Source organism: Paramisgurnus dabryanus, chromosome 11 (assembly GCF_030506205.2).
Source record: "Paramisgurnus dabryanus chromosome 11, PD_genome_1.1, whole genome shotgun sequence".
Lineage (NCBI taxonomy): Eukaryota > Metazoa > Chordata > Actinopteri > Cypriniformes > Cobitidae > Paramisgurnus > Paramisgurnus dabryanus.
This window is the reverse complement of record NC_133347.1, coordinates 11,300,193-11,319,365: the sequence shown is the minus strand read 5'-3', so window position 1 is coordinate 11,319,365 and position 19,173 is coordinate 11,300,193. Positions and strand designations below refer to the sequence as shown.

Genomic DNA, 19,173 nt, shown 5'->3' with positions numbered 1-19,173 from the left:
TTCATGGATCACACTTAACATGAATGTGTATTGTACAGATAACAATTTATAAGGGGCAAAATAATTAACAGGTTTAAAATAATATGTGACCTTCAAGTATACACTCTCAATTAGCCTTGTCAAGGTAATCTTTGCAACTGCACGTTTAGTTTTATTTCTTCATTTAAACGCACACAGATCCTGAATATGAATAAGACATTGATGTATCATTAGTTGCTCAAGGAGATATGGTTAATGTCTAAACGTCACCCACTGTTTACTGAGTCTGCGTGACAGTTTGCCCGAGGCTTACCGGTTGACGCGTGTTGTAGTTTTTATATGCCGCCACTAGAGTGCGCTCACTACACATTTGAAGTGCATGCGATTGGAATTAACCCTTAAAACTTGTTATCTGATTAAGGGAAAATCGTGTAGAATCAACTACATGCTACTTCGATATACCGTTTTAATTAGCATTTGTCAGATCTGCTCTATAGATGGAGCTCTTTGTTCAGTTCCCACCCTGAAATGAAGACTCTGGCAGATGGACCAGTTGAAAACTGACCTTCCTGTTTTCCAGGAAAATTCTTGGACCATCTTTAAGAGTAGTTATCAGTGAAAACCATTTTAGGACCGGCTGCAGCTGGTCATTTTGTGGGAAAATTTGCTTCATTTTTGTTAAGTAGGAGTAATGTAGAACAGACAGGAGTGCTTTGAAATAACATCAATAAAGCCATGCTTTTTGAAATTTGATTGATGCAGCATTATGACTACACGACTTTCTTTAACTAGGTGCTGAAATTATCCCAGAAAAAATCCCCTTCTCTCATTAAAACAACAAGATAAATGTTTTTTACTCCATAGCATGGAGTCAAAGCCTCTCGGTCTTATCATTGCTGCAGTCTCTCACATCAATTTAAAGAAAATCAGAAATATGTGTTTACTTCTCACTAAAGTCTGTTTGTTTTCACACTGCCAGACAAACAAACCTAACCCAGCGTTCCCGTGAAAAGAGATGGATGTCTTCATGCAAACCAATTGGAGTGGAATATTGCACATGGCATTTGTCACAGTTACTAGTTTGTGTATTTTTCTTGAGTGGTTAACATTTCTTACCAGACTCCTGCCGCTGGGTCCAACAGTGTCATTTTGGTTCTGCTCTGCTCACGTTTTAAATCGTTGATCGATTTAGTGTTGTCCAGATTGACCTGGATGTTGGGTAATTGAAGATAGAGGGACAGCAGGGGACTCATGGATTCTGTACGGCCTTGCCTGAGGATATAGGGTTGTTGTCCTGTTGCCAATATCGCCGACCTCTTGTGCCATATGATATGGTATAATCGAATCAATCTATGTGTTACATGTTTTGTAGGCCGTACATCACTCCACAACCTAATTTAATACCATCTGTTCTATTTTTCTGTATCACAGTACTAATGCACTGCCATTGTCTAGATGTGCACTTGCAGTCTAGTCTTGCTTTTGTACAATTTTATTTATGAAGCAAATCACAACTGTGACCCATTTTCGATGGCGCTTCACAATTGATTGCACAATTTAAATCAACGTTATCTGCACCGAATTCAATTTTGTCACAGCAGCAGTGCACAAAATGTTAAAATGCATTCTGGTTCTGCTTTAGATGTGCACGAACCGCTGCACTCGATAAGCAGAAACTCGTATGTCAACACTCTAACGCACAGTTCTCCTGAAAAGTCTATTTTCCCTTTCCGAATATCAACATCAAGGTCGTGAGAGCTATATTATAAAAATGTGAACTGTCAGCCATCTGGTTCTGGCAAGAAATCTCATTGCTGGATCTCCATCTCTCATACATACACCTTAAACTCATGTCTGAATTCATGCATGCGCCGGCAACATTTGGTACCGATAACAACATAGAGGTTATAGAAACAAGTCATGACAACGATGAAATACGATACATAAACCGTCCTGAGTCCATTTATCATTTAATAACATATTAGTGTGTGACCTTGGCCAGACCAGTACTGGAATTGGGCTTGAACATATTTCACGTGGATTTAATAAAGCTTTCAAAACTTAGCCTTGCATCAGCAGTAAAACATAATTCACCTGCTAAATCTGTCCTTTTCAGCGATTTTTGATTTCGCTGGGTACGCGTGATAAGATTTTTATAGGCCACTTTTAATATTCTGTCTTGCATATCTGCATGAATCATTCAGATTTTTCAGCATGTTTAAATTCACATGAAGGAAAACCGTCTTATTGAGACACAATTTGGGTAGCTTTGACAGAGGTGTGACATTTATTCACAAATGTCTGAATATCATTTTTTGTTTAAATAAATGAACCTTTCTGAAGTGAAACAAGTGTTACAACGTTGTCTTAATAGCCGCCTAGATAGATAGACTATAGAATTGATAGCTCTTCACAAGTGTGGGTTCATCATAATTAAAGTCCATTAATTTCACGCGCTCGGCTTGCACAGTTGACGTCCCCCATTAATCTAAAACACTCCATCGTCATATATAATCAGATTTAGATATGCAGACTTTAAATAAACTTCGAATGACAGCGGGTCAAACTGCGCTTTTGTAATAAACACTGTGAATTTATCGCTCGGTGAAAGCCACGTAATCCATCATCACGATATATCTGCTGGGAATTTGCTGTTTACATTTCAATGCCGTTCCACGAAATTCACAGGAATGCTTTAACTTGTGTCTCTTGGAATGACTCCAGTGTGAAGAAAACGCAAGAATCTCTAAAATGTATAGTTAACAATCTGGATCCATTACACGACGACGGTGAGGAATTCATAAAATCGTCCCTCCTGAGTGGGTAGCATGTTTGATGGCTAGAAATACATCCTTCTGGCATTTTTAGAAGCATTTTCCAAACTCATCTGAACATTTATAGTGAAACGTCCATGGAAAGCTGTAAACAGTTACCTAGTGTGTATTTTTGAACGGAGAAGCCAAAAACCCCCTGATATCGTTTAGCGTGCTGTCGAAGATAAATAACAAATTCTTTCCATCTACAGGCTTTCCAATATCCCACAAGCCCCTGCCTCTGATATCTAAAGGTCCAATTTCGTTCGGGTATGTGTTGCTGGCGGGCCACGGTGTCTTCGGCACTCATGGTAAGGTGAGATCTTTAATCGTCTCGCTGTTACACTACTGTGCCATCGCATGATCAACCTCAGCTGCCTTACCAAACACACAGCAGATGGACCATTAAGAAAAATAGAGAGGAGGTAGATATTGCCTCTTTCCATTTCTCTACCTTTCCCTTATTTTTCCAGTGTAACCACACACATCGCCTGAATGCTGGCTGCTGTGATAATCTCTCCCCTATGTGCAACAGCACGATGAATTGTTCGACTGGTCCAAACCAGCTCTGTTTTATCAGCACTGGACATCTACCAAGTTCAGATGACCTGTAATTGCATTTGCATTCACAAACGTTGAGTCAAGGCTCCATGGAGAGTATGTTTATTGTGATGCAGGTAACAATGCCTGTTGATTTGAGTTTTGCATATGCTTATAATTATACCAATAGCAGTATGAGGTTGGATCTTGGGTGGCTGACAAAAGTCACATAGGGCTCGGGGTATTGTTGTGATTGCCACTTGTTGCATGCATGGTTAATAAAAGGTGAACAAATAGCGCCTGGTTGCCAACAAATCAGAACTTTGACTAAAGCAGCTTTTATACAACTATAGCTGAGAATGCTTAGGCCATTAGGCTGTTTGCACAGTGATGTGAAATTATAGACTTAAATCTTGTTACTGCTGAACAAAAGCTGAGCAAATGCACACCCATACTGTACTTAAAGTAATGAACCGAGTCCCATTTTAAACTTTATATATGTGTAATAATGGATATGAATATGGAATAAACATTGCTCGGGTATTCGCTGGATGCTATCGAGACCTGCAATCAGATCACAGGGAAATGGAGACATGATGGTTGGCTTGTGACTGCAAGTAATTAGATTGAGCTTGATCACATGCAGTGTAGCCCCTGAGCTATGATATATATGTCATTACACAGACATATCACATTTCACCCCGTATTGTGGGGTTTGATGGTGATCTCACTCTTCTCCATCACACCCAGTCACATCCACACCTGGCAACCAGTATTTGGCCTGAAGCAGAGGACATGAAGATTATTTTAGCATCACTCTTGATTTAGAGTTAGCGCTATAAACGGATTCAGGGTAATCTTTTAAACAAAGTTGTTCTTTAAAGTTCTTTGTCTCTGATAAACTGCACCGTTTCGTGTTCCAAATGCCCCGAGATTGAAGCGAATGTTATGTTTGAGAGCAAGATTGTGAGATGAAAGCCAAAAAGAACAAAACTGTGCTTTTTGTTTATTTATTTGTTGTCAGTTCCACATCGCTCTCTCGCGAGCGCTTGACTTCAGATCAAATGCGGGCAAATGAACAAAGCAAGATCTTCTTTTTTTTGTAGAATTTTCCTCAAAGTTTCTTTGGCCTAATTTGATACTTTTTTAAAGATTACAGTAAGGAGAATAGAGCTGGGTAATTGTAAACCATAAAGGTTCAGCCAACTCAATTACCCCAATTGTGACAGAGACTAATCATCGGTTAAAACTGATTTTGTGTGCAGGGGCCTGAATAGTATTGTCGCAATGACTTTGTATTACTTTAAAGCACTTTTCATGAGTTTACCAGTTCATTTAATCCTTGATTTTAATAAAAGGCAAACAGATTTGGCTTGCTGTCCATAATAGATGGTTTTCTCTGAAGACCAGGCTCATTTTAAATCCCCCCTGGGACTACCTAATAATGAAGTTAGAAATTGGCGGTGGGATTCTGGTTGAATTGTCACATTAGTGACGTAAATTGCTATATGATACAAATTTGCATAAGTGTATTATGATTGACCGGATTGGATGAACAAGATCCTACCGAACCGTCATTTACAGTAGACATCATGTAGTGTTCATTCATGCACCACACACCTACATTACACAACTACATTTGTATTTATGCATAAACACAAGTAGTTTGAATCACAGTTAAAAAAAAATTCTGCCCATGCATTAACGGAGAGGAAGATTTTTTAGGTGTGTTTATCTGTCTGACATTGTCAGTTTCATTTTATATAATAACCTGCCTAAGGCATCTTTAGCTTAACTGGTGAAGTCATCAACTGCTGAAATAACCTGGCTGTTGGTTGAGTCTAGTCATCTATTGTTGTCTGGTTTCTGCAAACTTTTTAAGATTATGACAGGAGAATGAGGAAAAAATGAGACATGAGGAGAACATTTTTATTTTTTATCATTTTTATTTTTATTATTATTATTTTTGTTTTATGTTACTTTTTTCTCAGGGAATCTGATAACTTATATGTTTAAATACAAACATATTATTATTAACATTATATACATATATAAATATATTACATAAATATATTATAATACATATTATTACTACTACTACTACAATTATTATTATATGTAAATAAATGCTAATAAACAAGTATTGCATTCAAATGGCCCAATAAGCCACCAAAATGAATATAAAACGTAGCGTGCAATAACAGATGTGTTGCATTAAAATATTTGGTGTTTTTACATATTTTTATTTTCTTTTATTGCCTCTAGGTCCACGGATAAACCAAATGATCATCCTGAGAGCCATTGCGTTTAAGTGTCTTATTTTCATACGTATAAAAGTTCCCACATTAAATTCACTTGCACTGCCAATACCGACTCTGACCAATCCGAGTCTGAATGCTTTAATTCACGACCCATAACGACGATCGACAAATTAATTCCGCTCCAGTCCGCCGATAAATTCTGCGTCAGGTTTTGCTATTGCCTCGCATGTTTCATTAGCTGTGGGTGACAGACTCGCAACAACCAGCGATCTCTTTTTCTATCGCTATCCTTCTCTCTCACAACAAACGCCGGGAATTGCAGGAAATATTACATTTCTCCCGGACAATTGGAGTTTCCTAACGGGTTACAAAGACGGAATTCACATCGGAGGAAGCGCCGCTCATGCCAAACAAACGCACACGCCTTTTCGGTCCACGCGCTCCGGACCCATATCAGTCCAGCACAGAATAACTATTGTGGCAGGATCAAGCAAGTGTTTCGAGTCCAGACAGAAACATTTTAGTGATATAACAGCCGGTTGCACTTGCATGAACCGCTTTTGCCATCATTGGCTTATTCCATATGACTTCTTGAATACTGGATGGCAGTCTGAAGGGGAACCGTACGGCTGCGGGACCGAGTCCGGGAATGCCATTTGTTCAGAGCAACATAGACGAGCATTGTGTCGTGCTGTTTTTTCCTGGGGACAGGTGTCGTTGTGTGCGTTGTTTGGGGTGGGGGGTTAGTTGTCGGCGGTACGGACATGCAAGAAGCGACACAGTTGTCTTAAAGATGTCAGATAAGGGCGCGCGGAGACAGGTGCGATAGAGAGGACTGGATTTCAAACGGACCCCTCCTCTCAGTCAGTCTGGATTATAGTCCCGAAGTGTCGAGTCATTCACGTTTCTCCACGGCTGTTATCGGTAAGTGTACTGGTTTATCAAATGATATCGTGCTGTTTTGGGTTGTCACGGGCTGTTCCTCCTCATCCCGATATGTTGCGACGGTTGGTTTGGCGCTGCACGCGCCCTGTATTCAGCTGTTTCCACACTAACTGTATCACTCTTATAAATTTGTTATTGTTGAGGTGCATGTACTGGGTTGTCTCGTAATGAATGTTTTCGCTATGTGCAATGAAAGAAAAAAATTAGTCACGATTTAGAGACTTGGTCATCGGTTTGACTTGATGTTGCGCGTGAAATTGGGCTGTGTTACAGCTATGGAGGCCAAACATATTTTTCTACATTTAATGATGTGAGACTTGTTTACGTGTATTTTCTTTAAAATAATATTACTTGATGTGAACAGATTTAAAATGAGTTACTTTATAATTTCACTATATTTTAAATTCATATTGAATTCAACTGTATTTCTGGTTATTACACCTCATATTTTATGTAGTCTAGCTTTCAGGTCGATTATATTTTTAAGAGTATCCATCAGAAAGCACATAAATCATAGAGCCACATTTCTTACCTTCACCACCCTGTTTTTATAAACTGACATTAGAGCTTTAACTTATTGTTGAGGGCATATTTGTATATGCAGTATACTTTATATTACATAATTTTTTAGGCATTTTGCAGATGATTTTATCCAAATTCAAGCTGTATTTTTATCTATGTGTGTTCCCTGAGAATTGAACCCACAGGCTTTGCACTGCGAATGCAATGTAGTATCAGTTGAGCTATACAGGAATAGGCTACAGTAAACTTAGTAGTTTTGTATGTTTGTTTTGCTTGGTATTGCATCAATTAAACGCAAATGCACGCTTCACACACACACATTCAGCAGATGTTTATAATCCACTGCACTAAGTTCATCATGTTGTGTCAGAATTGCATGCTTCTTCCTTTCTTAATGTGAGGGTAAATTGCATGAAATTCTGGCACTGCAGCACCAGCCTCTCTGCCTCTTCACTGTGTGACATGGTTTTTGTCATAGTTCCCCTGTTTCAAATTCAAATAGGCATTGAGCTGCCTTTTGTTACCGTTCAAGGTTTGTGGGCTGGAAAGCGAGGGAAAAGTGAAGCCCCTGAGGGTTCGAGCATTATATAAAAGAACCCAGGAGAGAGCATAGATGAGAAAAGAGGTGAAAAAGGGTCTGCCAGTGGAAGCAGTGCCCTTTATTGAAGAAAAGGTAAGAGATGGACAGGAGGATAGGGTAGCCATCTGCTTTCTCCTCTTGTGACGGGCTTACTGGACACAAATGCTGTAATGCAAAAACTGGCTTGTGGTGCTTCACTAAATGTTTCAAGCGTCTTTAGTGGTCATTATGGCTGTGCATGCATAGTATTATGAATTGGGTTATTATCATTTATTTCTTTGTTTGAGTTTTAGTCCAGTTAAAGCATTTTATGCTTTTTATTCATTCCCAGATGATTCATGACTGAGGGTACCATTTGTCTGGGTGCGCTGTTGACCTCTTCAAGCGCACACACAAAACCTCTCATTACACACTGAATTATCATTAGCACCATGACACAGTTTGTGAAGCACAGAGGAAGTGTACGACACAAGAATAGACTTGCGTACACGACAAATAAAGCTGTCAGTCGAGCTGTAGTAATTTGTCTGTTTCCATTCTCAGCAATGTCATTTCTGGAGCTATTTCGTTCTTTAATTCACTTCACATTTTAACAGACTGTTCAGCGGAGCCGTTTTAATCCCCAGCAAACATAGAGCTGTGTTTTATTAGAGCCTTACTTAATATCGAGATGCAACTTTCCCAAAACGCACCGAGGTTGAGCGAACCTCCTGCTGGTTTTATTAGGATGTAATTCGCTGGATATTCTAAAATGCGATTTGCGGGGATTAGAAAAGGGGGATGAAGGAAGAGTGAGAGTTATGCTCCTTCCAAGTTTTCTTGAATGGGTGCCCTGTTCGAGTGCACCCTTTTCCCCAACAGCCGCACTTCAGGCTGCATGCAGTGCAAGTGTTGAAGCCGCTGTGCCGAGGGAACAGGTGCTACGGGCGCAGGGGGCACGTGCGCAAAAACACATGCACGCTTACAGTTGCCCTCGGGGCTTTGCGTCACCTGCGCCTGGCTTAGTTTTGTGCCTCCGCAGACCCTTTCAGAGGCAAGACTGCTTATGCGTGCCCATCTTTACCATGGCCAGATTTTAGTTCGAGCTATATAGACAATGTAGAATAGCGTGTGAACTGTATCGACCACTTTTATTTATTAAACTTTTATGTGTCTATTTTGAAGCTTATTAAATAGTTCAGTCACCATTTATTGTAATCCCATAAAAAAATCCCTTGGAGGGATAGAAGTCATGTGCATACAGAATTTCCATTTTTGGCTGAGCTATCCCTTTAAATCCCCCCGTCAATTTTAATCCCTCGCTCTCTTTATCTCTCTTTTACTGTCATCCGGTTTCCTTTCTCTTTTCTTAGCCGTTCTTTTTGTCAGCCCTCGATGTCTCCATATCTCAAACCGTCCCGTTCTCTGCCCCTCCCTCTTTGGCACGGTGCTCTCTATCTCTCCTTTCTCAGACTCTCTCCTCTTCTTTATACCTCTGCCTCTCTCTCTCTCGCACTCTTGTCTTGGTGTCAGGCCCTTCCAGACAGAGTGCTTTCTCTCAGTGTGCTGTCATGCTAAAGGACACTGCCCACTGGGACTCTGAAAGGAACAAATTGACCGGAACAATGTTCTCACTTAGCATGTGGAGCTTGCAGAAAAAGAAGGTGAATGGGAGACCCGAGGACCATGCTGGGCCCGTACAGAAACCGCAAGAATGTTGAGATGTCCACTCGTCCATAACACTGTGTTTGAACAGCATACTACTGCATGCATACTACTCTTACAGGGCTGGTTATGACAAAAATGAAACCTGTCATCATTTACTCACCCTCACATCATTTCAAACCAATGTGACATTTTTGACTTTTAAGTATTGTTGACTTCTTTAAGTCATCAAGTGAAGTCATACAGGTTTGGAATGTGAGGGTGAGTAAATAAAGATTTTTTTTTTAGGTGCAGTAGTGCAAGTATGCACATTTTCTGTAGGTGCAAACCACCCATGTGACCTGATTGCTAAAATAAGCAGTAGGGGAGAGCGGGGCACAACCTAACACTTTTTGACTTTGGCTCTATCATTCAAAAAATATTTAAGTTAGATTAATCATTTTTTTACACAATCAACACACACACCTGTCTACTACAAATAAACACTTAAAGTTTGTTTGTGGGACCTACCGTTATTGTACAATTACACAGAAAGCGGCAGGAGTGCAAACGTTACAACTTACCCCATAGGTGGGGTTAATTGTAATTAACAGAGGGTTTGCTGTAACACCTACTAGAAAATTTAATTTAAACACAAATAATTCATTAAAATTCTGTCTATATACTAAAGGTGGATATTGTTTATATATCTGCCTATAGACTGTTTCATCGGACGCACGTGATACATGTCTGGATCCGAACCTTACTTCCGGTTTCGTTTTCTTAATGGTCTGACTAGTTGCTAAACTAATCTCTTGAACAAATCTGTCGAAAATAACAAATGTTTTGGTTTCCTAGGTAATCTAGGTGTTGTTTTGTTTGCTTGTTATATAAATAAACTATGTTTAAAGAACTTTGTTGTTATTTATATTAGCGGAGTTTACCGGAAGTTACGTGCGGACCGCGACAGCGGCTTGTTTATGTTGTTACTGCTGAAACGGTCTATAACAGATAGATATCCACAGATTCATCCATCCATGATCCTTCATCTAACCATCCTTGTATTATGCATCAATGCATATAAATAGATTTTTTTTGAAAGGGCTGCACAATTAAGACAAAAAATTATAATTGTGAGTTATTAACAGTTATCATCTTGATGATTGAATAGTATTTACATTGTTTTACTGGAGGCTTAGTTGTAACGCTGTGTTACAACTAACCCCACTGTGTAAAAATGTTTTCAATCCCAGCTATAATTTACTAGGAGTTGCTGACATGTTTCAAAATGATGTTATGCTATAGGTAACAAGACAGTGATTAAAATAATATTAGGTTGGATTTAGTGACTTACACACCCAACTCAGAAATCGACAAAACATAAGATGAAGTAATTTACTTTTATGCCTCCAAAACACTCTTTGTTCAATATCTTAACCAAAACACATCAAAACTTTTCACTAATTCACAGGAGATCATCTTCTGACAGTAAGAGAAAAAACCAAATGCACAGATTGCTTGGCCCTGTATAAATATGTAAAGTAGCTGAGTTAACATAAACCCCGCGTTAGTTTGTGCCCCGCTCACCACTATACAAGAAAGCTTACTGTATACCACAATTCAGTGCACTCAACATGACCTCTCATGTCATTTTTATTTGTCAAAAATGCTAAATAATTTTTCCCAGGATGACAAATGCACTGCACTTGTCCTTGAAATGAACAAGAAATGTGATACAGTCATCTGATAACATAGCATATGACTGCTTTAGGGGCCAGTCACACCAATAGCGTTTATGGCAGTTGCAGGCGCCTTTTTTGAATGATATTCTATGGGCAGGGCGCGTTTGCGCGCTGTTTATGCGCGCCGAGCGCCTTGCGGTTTTTTGCCGCCTGCCGCGGACGCGTTTTTGAAGGAGCGCTGAGAGCGGAGAAGCGCCCGACGTCATTCGTGTCTTTCCATTGTCCAATCGAATGAGGGGAGAGGCGGGCCTTACGTTGTGGCGAGGGAAGTTTACAGTTGCTTTGAAGAACCGGACTCCACTCGCTCACTCTCTCCTGCGTGTTTGTGCACCTCTCATCCTCAAACAAGGTCAGAGCAAGCGTCCTCTTTTTAAAGTTTCTGCTGATATGACAGTTAACAGCAAAAGAGCGCTCACGCTTCAATATTTGATTGACAAGACAGCTGACTCGGTGGTTGCTTAGCAATATGAAAAGCCGCGTCGCACTGCTCTTTTTTTTAAAAAGGCAGTGCGTCGCGCCTTGCGTTTGCAAGCGTTTAAAGCGCTTTTGGTGTGACTGAAGCCTAAAGGGATAGTTCACCCAAAATGAAAATTCTTTCAGAATTTACTCACCCTTGTGTTGTTACAAACCTGTATCAATGTATTTGTTCTGATGAACACAAAGGGAGATATTTTGAGAAATGTTTGCAAGCAAACCATTCCTGGTTTACTTCAATAATATAAGTTTTTCCTACTATGAAAGTGAATGGGGTCCACAAACAGTTTGGTTACAAACATTTCTCAAAATATCTTCCTTGGTGTTCATCAGAACAAAGGAATGTATGTGGGTTTGTAACAACATGAGAGTGAGTAAATGATGACAGAATTGTCATTTTTGGGTGAACTATCCCTTTAAAGGTTTATTGTGCAATAAGGTCTACTGTTTACTATAAAAAAAAATTAGGCAGCGTATTGCTTTATTCAGTAAATATTTTGCTAGTATTCAGTCTAAACAGCCTGTGAGTCACACGCAACTAATGGCAGCACTGTACTCTCCCAATTCCCTATTTTCCCATCATATTTGTTGAAGGTTTGTATAGGAGTTGCCTTGGGAGCCGTAAACGCATTAATCAGCGACCCCACAAAACCTTATTTCCCATGATTCTCTTGCCCATGGCGCTAACCTCTTCCCTGACCTGCCATTAGGTGGTGCTGGAGGTCACACAGCTCCTCCCATTAAAATGTAATAAAGCTTCTCCACCGTTCCCCCTAAGTGAAGACCCCCTTCTCCCTGCAGTTTAATCACATACCCAGCCTCTTTCTCATCCTGTCATCCGGTTCTTTTGATCTCTAATCTTATTTTTTTTGCACTTTTTTTGATGTATATTCCCAATCAGCCCATCTCGGAGTTAAAGGGATAGTTCACCCCAAAATGCAAATTCTGTCATTATTTACTCACCCTCATGTTGTTACAAACCTGTATATATTTCTTTGTTCTGATGAACACAAAGGAAGATATTTTGAGAAGTGTGTTTAACCAAACCAACCGTGGATTTCATTTACTTCCATAGTATTCTTTTTTCTTACTATGGAAGTTAATGGGGTCCACAAACTGTTTTTAAAGCTAGTTTTAATATATCTGAAATTGCCTAATGTGTATAGTGTGAGGTCCTTGATTCGATATTATGTTACAGCATCTGCTACACTGCAGACCAACCATTTTTGGGTATATGGTTCCCATAAATCTCTTTCACTTACGATAATGAAGAACTTTTCCTTTTCACAAGAACTCTTAAGGAGCTCAGATGCAAAACCCGAAGCACTATATTTGCATAAGCTACGTAAATACCAGATTGATACATAAAGAGTGCCCACACTGCCCGGGCATATTGAAAAGATAAAGAGTGTTGTGTGCAGGGTTGTGTGTGACTCTGATGCTCTCAGAAGACTTTCAGCATCCAAAAAAAGAGAATCTGAATGCGACTGCTGTGCCGTTACAGAGCTTTGACTGAGGGAGCGAGGTGATGAGAAAAGATGGTGGGCGACAGGGTTTGTTAGTCTGCCTGGGCGTGAATAAACAGAGCAAGTGTGTGTGTGTGTGAGAGAGAGAGAGAGAGAAAGAGACAGACAGAAAAGAAGAAAGTGTGAGAGTGTAAGAAAGAGAAATAGGAAATGTGAATGTTTGTATGTGGGTTTGAATGTGTTGCTCTGTCGCCTTTGCTCGTCCTCCGGGGCCCAGTCGCATCTCTCTCACAGCGTGCCGGCACCGCTCACAGAAAGATTTGTTAATGAGGGAGATGCTAACAAGAGGCCACAGCGAGGATCTGGGAAAAACGGTGCCAGTCAAAGAAAGAACTGTCACACACCAGACTTGTTTACACCTGATGCTAACATCCGGGCGATCCGATCACAAGTGGCCAGGCGAGACTGATCGCTGTTCACACCTGGTTTTTACATGCCTCTGAAATGTGTCTCATGTGACCACTTGTGATCGAATTTCAAGGGGTCTGTGATTTGTGACCACATACATCACTTGCATGCCAGGGTATCGCTACATCTCAATAAACATATTAAAAAAGTCAAGCTTGCGCAGATGAACTTAAGATGTGCATGCTTTATTTCCCTTGACATCAGTTTGGCGAGTTACATTTTTATGCATTTGGCAGACACATTGGACCAAAGCGACTCCGTGCAATCAAGCTATACTGTTTTGTCAGTATGTGGGTGATTCTCACAAAATCCAGGTTTAGAAGGTGTCCAGCATCAGAATTTTTTAAAAGCCCTTGAAGCCACATATAAGATTAAGGTCTGAACTTAATATAACCATTGTTTTTAGAGGATTTAAAAAATGTTTCCTATAGAATTATTTACTTTTTTAGATTATCATTATAAAAATTATCATTACCGCAACAGGATATTACATTAAATATATGCATTTACAAACTCATGTTTCGGTAATGAGAACTAAAAAGTTATCTAGGTACTATGAGAAACAAAATTTCAACTTATCTGGAGAGAAAAAATAAGAACTGCTTACCTGGTAGCCATCTTGAGTGTCACAGTCAATATTGTCAATTTTTTTTTGAAAATGTTAGTTCCTTGAGGGCTTAAACAATGATTGAAAAGTGTTGCGGAGGATGAGAAAATTGGTCTTGGACACATTTATATTCCTTATTATTGTCTCTACATTTACCAATGATCACCAAATACCACATGTTTCTTTACTGTAAATGTTTATAGTATAACATGCACTGAAGCTTTTAATTTTTTAGATTTTTTAATTATAAATATTTTCATGTCAAAGAACCCAAATCCAGTCATGGACACATTGCGGTAATGAAAATGTTCCCCTTAAATGTGGAAAAAAAAAAATTTGGTTTGTTTGATGTCATTTAAAATAATGTGCAAAATAGTACATGAAGAGATGTTAGTAACTGTATGCTTATTCTTATACTCTAACTTTGCATTTCTTTTCATAACACCTCATAAGTCTAACCTTCTTGAGAATCACCCAATAGTGTTGGGTTTTAATTGGCATATGCATGTTTACTTTAACGTTTACACATAAATTTAGCACTGGCCATTTGTGATAAGATCTCTTGAAACGGATGTTAATATCAGGTGTAAATGAGGTAAAACACACCTTTGCACAAATCTACACACAACATCTGTTTATCTCACCTCTTGTTGCATCTCTATCACACTCCGTCTCACCTACTGAAACACACACACACACACACACACACACACACACACACACACACACACACACACACACACACACACACACACACACACACACACACAGATCCTCACATTGTTGCTTGCTGTTTTTGGCTGGTGTTGCTCTGCAGCTGGTGTGAGAACATTGTCTCTCAGGTACACGGGAAGTGTGTGTGGATAAAGACATACAGAAGATGACTCACTGAGCCGCAGAGGAAAATTCCCGCTTTTACTGTAGTAAAAACAGGACACACACACACACACACACCTGAGAATCACACAGTTGTGCGTTTACCCAAAACACACTTCTGTCTGTGTTTTCAGCTGGATGTCTGCAAGATAAAGGGGAGTAACTGGTGGCCCCTGCGTGTCTCATAGTAAGGATAAATTCACAACAATGGAAAATCTGACTTTTTTAAAATTGCATAAAGCAAAGCAACTTACAGTGCTCCCTTTTCTAGGAATTAAACTTGCAATATTTGCGTTGCTAGTGCCGTGCTTTACCTATTGAGTTGTGTGAATACATTCACTTAATTTTGTCACACCATTACATGCATACAATAAAAATGCAAATTTGCTATTTCAAGTCAGCTGAAATCATGAAATATTTTTGTATGCAGAAAATACATTTTTGTCTGACGCTCCCTATTAATTTACCCCTCAGGTGAGCTGTTAAGTCAAGATCATTCAATTGAACTCAGGAACTAGCTCAGCACGACCTCTTTCTGGTCCTAACACAAAGCTATCATAAGCACACTCTTTTGTGTCTTCATTGTAATTGCACAGAAAAGAGTAGTAGTAATATTCCTATTATTTTCATGTATAAAAGTAAAATGTTTCAATTTTTTTAATTCATTATTTCATAAGCCAAGTCTTTATCCCCTTCTTTCAGTTTCTGTGCCATCTAAGTGGCTGGTTCTCACCCTCAAGGTAATTAACAGCAAAACTGCATTCTGTGACCCACAGGACGCAATCATGCATGAGACGGGGGGAGAGAGGGAACAAAGTGGCCATGAAATGAATGTGGGGCACAACGAGGGAGAGGGAAACTGAGAGATGTAAAGAGAGAGAGAGAGGGCAAAGGACATAGGGCAGAGGGAAAGATGCCAGGCGGTGAGGTAATGCGGAGAGCGGGTGAGGAATATAAGAGGGAAGATTGTAGGAGGCTCTGGACGGGAATTATGGGTGTTTAACTTCAGGGTGGGGTGTTGGACTCAGAGGGCACTTTAAAATATTATATCCAAAACTCAGAGGAACCAATTAATGTAAAGAAATGTTTGAGATCCTGCACAAATCGGTTCATGGAGCCAAACAGAGCTCATGCTGTGGAGTGCATATGGTGGCTTTCTCTTTCTTTTCTTTTTTTGGTGAATGTTTTGAATTTATGTCCAACTTATATGCCAAATATTTAATTTACTTTTTATGAATTCATTGCAATTGTCTTTTGTGTTTGTAATAGCTATTAATTAGTTATAAATAATTTCAAATAGCTGGGGACTATTTTCGGGCACTGCGTAATATCATTGCGCCTGCTGCACCCAAGTTGTTGATTATTACACTGGAATGAGAGTATAGTTCCTAGCCATATTGACCTAGAAAATCCCAACTTTCAATTTTTCGTTGTTTTTAGTACACAATGTTAATAAAGAAGAGTCAAGTTTGAAATAGCAAAAATATCGAAACTCTTTTGGTCATTTTTGAGAATGATGCTAATGGTCTACTTGGGTTCAATGGATTATGCTAAGCTATGCTAAAAGTTGTACCGCTAGACCCGGAGATTGGCTGAATGGATTCCAAAACGGTAAAACTAAATTGTTTAACTCTAGGGAAGCTGGGAAATAAGCCTATTTTTCCAAAATTAGTTGTGTGGTCATAAAAACGTTTACCTTCAAATTTTCATTACTGCCAAAGTTTAACGTCTGTTTTTTCTCAATGGTGTAGTATTTAAATGTGTTTATATATCTTGTGATCTTGGGTCTCTCTCTTTCTCTCTCTCTCGCACCATTCAGGAAAGCTTTATTTCCATTTATACAGTATTACCAAAACAGTACAGAGCCATTCATGGTTATGGAAATTAAAAGATCCCAATAGATTATACTTCATACTGGAGCTTATGGAGTGTGAAGAAAATTTGAAGCAAATTAAGTAAAAATTTAAGCAGAAATGAAAACGTGTGTGTGTTTGTGTGTGTGTGTGTGTCGCAGAGGCCATCTGGAGGCAACAGGTCTAGTGTCAGCAGGCAGTTGCTGTAACACAGTCTGCTGCGCTCTTGGGATGATGTCAGCTATGGACACACACACATAGGCACCATATGAATCAATCTGGCATTCAGCAGAAACGCCCTGAAAATAAGCCAGAAATCTTTGATGTCGAGTGTCTTCGCTTGTTAAGAGCTCTCCTCGTGTGGGAAAACACACAGCAATTTCGGTATGGTGCGTGTAAACAGAAGTGATGGAAAATGGAGGTCCCATTCGTCTGATTAGGGATTAGAAAGCTTGGTTTCAGAGGGCAATTTGCTAATGTCTTTTAAATCAATTGCAGCACGTTCACAGCAATGGATTTCACTCTTGTGTGCGAAGAGGAATCGTGCTAATCAAACGCTGTTGTCCTCTGTATGCATGTGCGGTGGCATATTTGTATTTGTATGTAAATGTTTTTTCACCCTGGTGTGCTCATAAGGATCTGAATGGATTTTTGTTCAAATCGTTTAGTGAGACGGGAGGCTGACTGCTCACCCTGCTGTCAAGCCCCCTGCGTTTCCTCTCCTTTCAAATAATACCCTGTGTGAATATTCATACCCCTTTTTAATAACTCGCTTTTGTGGTCAACATGAGAGGCGGCTGGCGTTTCTGTGTCCGACTGAATTCAGAGAGCTTTAGAGCTTTTTTATGCTCAGCTCAGCCGTCAATGTAGCAACAAATCTTGAATAAAATGGTAAATTTTTGTTTTTTCGGCAAAAATTTTTTTATTTGTATTTTTATCTTGTTGTTTGGGCCGATAAAAATATCAGACACTTTATATAAAGTTAAACTGTGTAAGACTTTAAACCTTTAAAGTTGCAATCCGTAGCTTTCCTGCAAACACTGTAATAAACTGTACACCCTGATTTGCAATGGTAAGCTTATAATAATGATTTATCATTTGAATTCTCAAGTTCGATTTCCCAGCTAATGTCCATTTGACTTCACTTAATTTCAATCTACATTAAGAAAATAACTTCACAAGTAACTTGCAATTTTACGCCTTAAACAGAAATGGCGATAGATAGGCAAAAGTTACATAATGCAGCTTTAAAGGGACACTCCACTTTTTTAAAATATATGCTAATTTTCCAGCTCCCCTCGTGTTAAACATTTGATTTTTACTGTTTTGAAATCCATTCAGCTCATCTCCTGGTCTGGCGCTTCCACTTTTAGCATAGCTTAGCACAATCCATTGATTCTGATTAGACCATTAGCATCGCGCAAAAAAATAACCAAAGAGTTTCAATAGTTTTCTAAAACTTGACTCTTCTGTAGTTACATTGTTTACTTAGACTGACAGAAAATTTAAAGTTGCGATTTTCTAGGCAGATATGGCAAGGAACTATATTCTCATTCCGGCGCAATAATCAAGGACTTTGCTGCTGTAACATGGCTGCAGGAGGCGCAATGATATTACGCACTGCCCGAAAATAGTCCCCTGCCATTGAAAGTTACTAAGGGGACTATTTTCGTGTGCCTACAAAATTGCAACTTTTAATTTTCTGTCGGTCTTAGTACACAATGTAACTACAGAAGAGTCAAGTTTTAAATAGGAAAAATATTTTTTTAGCGCGTGGCTAATGGTCTAATCAGATTCAATGAATTGTGCTAAGCTATGCTAAAAGTGGTATTGCCATACCCGGACATCAGCTGAATGGATTACAAAACTGTAAAAATCAAATGTTTAACTTGAGGGGAGCTGGAAATTAGTATATTTTTTAAAAAGTGGAGTGTCCCTTTAAGCATGTGCCGCACTAAATTTTGTTAGGTACATGTTGAAAAAAATGTCTTTAAGACAATTTCATTAATTATTAACTTTTTTAAAAAACAAAAATATATTTTTTTTTACATTATAACGAGAGAGTAATTAGTTTAATTTGTTTTACATAAGAGATGGCAATAGAGAGGAAAAGTTACAGATTGTAGCTTTAAACAATAAGAAAAGCATGTGCTTTTAATTTTGAAGTTCATTTCACAAGATATTAAAGGTATTGCGGAGGATTTTCTTTTTCCATGTGGATCATCAAGACTATTGGTCTACCTAGTTGTCAATCAGGAGTGTTGCACAATTGCAATTTTTTAAAAAGTGGAGAAGGCGGTTATTTTCTAAAATTCGAGAAAATCCTCCGCTACACCTTTAACGTTTTTAAAAGATGAATACCATAAATAAGTGGCAAGGTGCACTCGGTTTTGAACTGGTTTACCAGTGGTTAGCTTATGCTGA

General features: G+C 39.0%; 1 protein-coding gene across 2 annotated transcripts in view; it reads left to right on the top strand.

The window, feature by feature from the left end:
* The first annotated feature begins 5,503 nt into the window (after positions 1-5,503).
* Positions 5,504-19,173, top strand: part of sema6bb (sema domain, transmembrane domain (TM), and cytoplasmic domain, (semaphorin) 6Bb) — a 149,491-nt gene continuing 135,821 nt past the window's right edge. Inside the window, exon 1 of one of the 2 annotated variants that reach the window (XM_065246746.2) lies at positions 5,504-6,517. The gene's annotated coding sequence lies outside the window, so the exon portion shown is untranslated. The remainder of the gene's footprint in view (positions 6,518-19,173) is intronic. The other variant, XM_065246745.2, reaches the window with a different exon arrangement.